This window comes from Notolepis coatsorum (genome assembly GCF_963971535.1).
Source record: "Notolepis coatsorum genome assembly, chromosome: 17".
Classification (NCBI taxonomy): Eukaryota; Metazoa; Chordata; class Actinopteri; order Aulopiformes; family Paralepididae; genus Notolepis; species Notolepis coatsorum.
Genome location: NC_140181.1, coordinates 100,960,658 through 100,967,112, shown reverse-complemented (window position 1 = coordinate 100,967,112; position 6,455 = coordinate 100,960,658).

Genomic DNA, 6,455 nt, shown 5'->3' with positions numbered 1-6,455 from the left:
ATTGAGATTTATTTTCATTACATTGTGGTCAATAGTGTACAATGAATCCCTTTTTGTTTGGTAAAGAGAGCTACACAACAGCACTTTTAAATAGAATAAAAATGCACCCGTTTTACTGTAAAATATTCAGTCGTCAATAAGTCGAGCATTCATTTTCAATCATGTAGAAACTCAAAGCTGTATATCCTGATGACATCACAGACATGTTGTCTCTAGAACTAGATGCACAGGGCAGTAAATATATACCTTTATACATTATTTACCAAAAAATATATATTTCTTTTATCATGCTTTGCATGAACTGCCATAAATTGCATGATGAAACTCAGCGGGTGGAATTGCTAAGACAGTGAAAGATTGGCAGACTCAAACAATGATTTGAATTCAGCTACACTCAGGCATCAGATAGACAATTATTTGTATTTGCGCTATCACACAACATCTAAAATGGCAAATCTGTACATCTGGAACACAAAGAGGACAGATAATAATAATCACGGGCGCATCTACTGTACGATGAATGTCATTATTGTAAACAGGACAAAGGAGATGGTGGTAATAATGGTAAACATTCAATTCCCTTTCCTGGCTCCGTGTTGCTTGAAGGCACAGAAGACAATCCCAACATGTCATTACTATATAGCTGGGGTATTCTTCTCCACAGGAAACCTTGGTCTCGTGAAGACAAACACAAAAGCAGGATGTAAATACTCTCAGCGGTGTAGAGACGCTCCGCTTCTCTCGCCCCATCTCTTTAGTGATTAGCATTTCAAACAGCCCCTTGTTGTGTTGCATCCCAGTGTTTCCGTGTTTATTAGCATGCCGTCGCAGGCTCGCGGGGCGGTGACTTGCTGTCCAAGGAGATGAAAAGGTTTATGTGTGCACATTTGCGCAGTGAGACTAGTCCGAGGGGATCTGACCTCTTTAGAGAAAGTCAGAGAAAAGTCCACAGACAGCGTTGTCTTCCGAGTGCTGCATAATAATCAGAATGTCCTTGTACTACAAGCACTCTGATCTGCGAGGAGAGTCAGAGGCCGCTGTCTGAATCCACACCCCCTAACTTTAACATCCTCGCGTCTCTTTTTGTCAGCCAGTGTGTGTTCTATAGGCCGTAAGGTGAAGGCTGTATCGTTTCATCCCGTTCCCACCTCCCCGAACTACACAATTTTCACTCTGGGTGAAAGATATATTGGTGTAGATTTAGGAACAAAATGTTCTCCATTGACAAACTAGCCCATTTTGCGGAATCATAATTTTAACGTCAGGACTAGATCTTTCCTCATAAAACGGATATTTGTCACCGCAGTTTTATTTTACGCAATTAGTGCGAGTTCGGTCACATATCTTGCGCTCGACCAATAGCAGCTCTCGTTGTTGCCAAGTTACAGACAACAAGAGATTGTGTAAACAGTAGCGTGATGTTATCATGTCATCCACGGAGTACATCTCGACGCAAATGGACAAAAAACACATTCTAACGTTCGCGAAATAGGCTTCTAAACAATGTTATATGCATATACGCTACTTACTATAGGCAAACGATTTAATACAGCTGTGAAACGGGCCCTAACGTACGTGTTATTAACCATACTGTACATTTAAATCATATCGCCTTCTATCTACACACCAACAACACAGCATTTCACACACCAATGCATGACGTCCTGTCGGGACAATTATTCAATAAACCTCCATAAACACACAATCCGTGATGCATGCAGCACATTTGTATCAAAAACACTTTACCTTGTGATCCCCAACCTGCAATATTAAAGATGCTGGTACAATTTTCTAAAGATTGAGGCCATACACAAAACAGTTCAGTGTATAGTATAATGACAAAAATAATAATAATTGATCAAGATAGTTAATCAATCAAAACACTACACCATCCCCTTAATTTGGAATAATGTCAAACAATTTACAAATCAATAAGTTACTCACTAACCTTTTTATTTTCCATTTAAAGACAAAATAGAATGCAGGTACAAAAATAGATTCAAGAGGTTTATTCGTCACATACATACACAAGTTTCAAGTTTGCTTATTATTTATCACAATAAAATACAGGTAGTTTACGATGAAATGCTTGTTTCTGTATGAGCCCCTGGGAGTGTGCTTCATACAGTAACAAAAAAAGTAAGTAAAAAGTAAAGTAAAGAGGAATATTCAATATACATATATACAATATACACTACAGAGTATAATGAGTATACAGTGTCAAACTGATCTCAACAAATACAAACAAATCACACTACTACTTTTTAACCCTAATCCCCTCACCCTATACATCCGAACCCCAGTACACACGCTCATCCACCACCACAGTTCCCAGGCAACACTGATGTTAATCATCCTCCCTACTATCATCTGAGTTATCCTCCCATGTAGCCGTATCCTCCGTTTCCTTAGAAACATTTGCACAGTTTTGGCATTGACAAAGATCTGTACATGGCAGTTTTGCAGGCACACATGAACATCTTCCTGTCTCACATTTTCCTTGTTTGCAACCTGCAACACACTATCAGGGGCCGGATTTGTAGTCATCCATGTCACTGTTAACTCCCCATCCTCGACGTGCCACCCATTGCCAACGGGTGAAGGGGCACACATTACAGATTTCAAAGAATGTCTCATTATAGCTGCTTGGTCATTTGCCCTTTTGCAGTGTTGGTACAATGCGTCACTTGTCGGGGGCATAGAGAGTTCTGGCAAAGCTGATGATGCCATGCAGAATGCTTTATCATTTGCATCATTCACATTCTTAGCTGATGGCTGGCCATACAGGTGGCACACATATTTGCTAAGACCATCAAAGGTAGACTGGTCTAGGGTAAAACTGCTACCCAGTTCTGTAAATGCAGTCAGGTAGTCCTTTTTTTCACAGGCAACTGTAAATGTTTTCCTCTTGCCCTTGCCATGAAAGGCACTAGTAGAGTCACAACCTGAGAAGGTATGGAACCCAATAAGTGCTGAACACACATTGGTGCCAAGGGCTGATGACACCTTAGCTATGTCAATGATCCTTGTTCTGTTGCCAACTCCTGCCTGCAGACTTGCAGCAATCATCTATATCAGGGCTCTTGATGACTACAGTTTGATATATCTGTGCAGCATGTTGTGCGTGTATAAACACCCTGGTGGCACATTCCTCATGGTCACATGTTAGCTCATCAACAGCACAGAGAGTTTGTGAACCGTTTGTTACAGTCACACAGTGACACAGCTTTCCATGTGCTATATCCAAAGCGTTTTTTTGTCTATAAAACGCCTATAGCAAGTAGCGTGAAAACCAGCATCTCCATGAACATTGGCAAACTCGATCTCTAAACAATGTACTGTATGTATCTGCAATGATACGATTCTCGCCTGGCAATTTAAGCCACCACTCGACGCAGTTTCTATATCTATCCCACGCGTCTGTGTAAAATCTTGTACACTTTCTTTCTGAACGGACGTGAGATGCATATAACATTGTTTAGAAACCTTTTTGCGAACATTAGAAGGTGGTTTTTCTCCATTTTCGTCCTCTTCTGTACTCGTCGATACGTGACCGAACTCGCACCAATTGCGTCAAATAAAACTCTGCTGTGACCAAATATCCGTTCGCGAGGAAAGATCTAGTCCAGACGTTAAAATTATGATTGCGCAAAATGGGCTAGTTTGTCAATGGAGAACTTTTTGTTCCAGAATCTACACCAATATATCTTTCACCCAGAGTGAAAATTGTGTAGTTCGGGGAGGTGGGAACGAGAATCGTTTTCTAGCCACTTCTCAGCCTTCACCATACGGCCTACTAGGGGTGTAAAAGTACACGTATCCGTACCGAACTGAACCGTTTCAGTGTGTACCGTAACGTACCGAACGGCTGTGTAGTGTACCGAACGAATACAACGGTATGTTAACCACTAACGACCGCCCACCGGGGGCTGTTTTTTTCACAATCTAATATAATTATTATTATTTTTTTTGTTTGTTTACAAGTCGATTATTAATTTCAATATAGAATATTCGTTGACAGCCCTACAAGTACAATTAGTTACTGCACACTACATCACCCCTGAGTAGAACATGGAAAGCCAAACTTTCCCCCACTGTACCGAAAACCCGTACCGAACCTTGACTTCAAAACCGAGGTACGTACCGTACCGTGGTTTTTGTGTACCGTTACACCCCTAGTGTGTTCCCAACCCAAACTTTGATTGAACTTTGAACTTTTGTATTTTAACATATGCATGGCATCATCTACGTATCTATCACTGAAATACATCTGCAGGGGTTGCATGTTCATATCAGCCCTTCGCCCTCCTCAGGTACAGCTTCAAGCGTCATTCCATCTTACATCAAGCGTTGACGAGACATTACGCTTCATGTAATTATGAATCGTGAAAATGTGTACAAACAAGGAAACTAATGAAAGAAGGAAGGGTCATCGCGTCACCGTGTAGCGCGCGTGAACGTACATCGTGCCAAGTGTGGAAAGTTCGGGCCGACAGTGAGTTGAATGGGATCAGCCAACTCCCCGTTTTACGACCTCATTTAAACTGGTTATTACCTCGGATGTCAGAATCATCAGCGATGTGTTGCATTGTTAACTAGCTAACGTTTGATATATATTGATTGATGTATATTTCCTCAGCTAGCTGGTATATTATGAATTTTAATACAGGCTCCAATAGAACTGGCGCCAAACGTCTGGCACCAAGCAGAGCGTAGCACACTGGTATTCTTCTGACGGGATGACCCTTCCTTCTCCTATAGTTCCCTTGTGTTTAAAGAAGGGAAGGAGCTCAGGATGAATCCAGATGCGGGTTACTTTCAGTTAATTGAGTGGGAAATCCGGTCAAATCTATATGGTCCTCGGCGTCACCTGAAAGGGCCGTGTTGCGGGGCTTGTAATCCTAACGGACCGTGTGGAAGGACGGGGGGGCGAGCGCTGTCCTCAGAGTCCAACCTCCGTTTGACTCTCCGGGGGGGGGGGAGAGGAGCGGGCTGAGATCATCTCTCACCGAGCCACCTGAAAGAAACAGCATGTAGCTCGGTTTTTCAAGATTTCAAGATTCAAGAGATTTATTTGTCACGTACATACACAAGATATGTAGTGAAATTAAGGTGGCCATGCCCGCCTCGATTGTGCAAAGATACACATAATAAAATAGAATAGATAATAAAATAGACATGCTAAAAAGTAATAAGAATAAAATACAATACAATGCTAAGCTTAAGAATTAAGGTAAATTACTATATATACAATAATTATGTACAGTTATGTTTCTTAAAGTGAATTTTTTTGTGGTGTGTGTGTGTGTGTGTGTGTGTGTGTGTGTGTGTGTGTGTGTGTGTGTGTGTGTGTGTGTGTGTGTGTGTGTGTGTGTGTGTGTGTGTGTGTGTGTGTGTGAGAGAGTGCAAGTGAGTATGTGTGGTGTGTGTGTGTGTCTGTGTGCATGTGCTTGTGTGTGGAGAGATCAGTGTTCAGTTCAGTGTTCTGATGGCTTGGGGGCAGTGGTGCAGTGGCAAATTGACAGTAGGTCAAACGCTCCACGCGCGTGCGCGCGCATGCACAGTTTTTTTTGGCTGCTCTCGTCCTGCAGCTGGATACTATTGCCTCACAGCGCGGCCGTCAGCGCGCGGCCCAGAGAGCGCCGCTGGCTCTGCGGCTCTGCAGCTGCATGCTTCTCCGGGAGTCCGGTTGGATAATGCCATGTAAAAAGCGATTGCGCGTACTTCAGCCTCAGTGACCGAGGTATAACGCCGTTATACCGAGTTATACCAGCACTGCACCACTGCTTGGGGGAAGAAGCTGAGTCTGAGTCTCTCTGTTCTTGCTGCATGTATGCGTAGGCGCTTGCCTGACCGCAGCAGCTTGAACAGGCTATTGTTGGGGTGGTGAGGGTCCTTCCTTATTCTGCAGGCTCTGGATTTGCACCTCCTATTGTATAAGTCCTGCAGGGGTGGTAGTGCAATAACCGTAGTACGCTCTGCTCCAATGTTCTTGAGGATGGAATAGTTATTCATGAGGTTAACACAAGTTTAAAACCAAGGCCTACATTACTGGAAATTCCTATAGGCATTCTATTCTATTCTATTGTGTAATCTGATGGGCCACACGACTAATTACTGTTGACCTGTGTGGGTATTGCTCGATTCTGATTACTGGCTGCTCGCTGCGCCAATGTTTACCTCCTCCTCCATTGTGAAACGGCTCTCTCGCGGGACGCTTGCACGCAGCGGGGCCTGCTATTGTTTCCATTTGGAGCAAAACAAAAGGCAATTTAGGATATAAACCACAGATTCCCAAACATTTCTAAAGGCAGTGGGTCTGTCCTTTTGGAGTGCGAGGCCCGTCACATTTAATTACATGGGTTTTAGAGCCCAGTTATTAGATGGTTTACATTTATGAAATAGTCTCATTTCGTGTTTGTCCTTTTGGCCCCCTCGTTCGCCAGATTATGGAG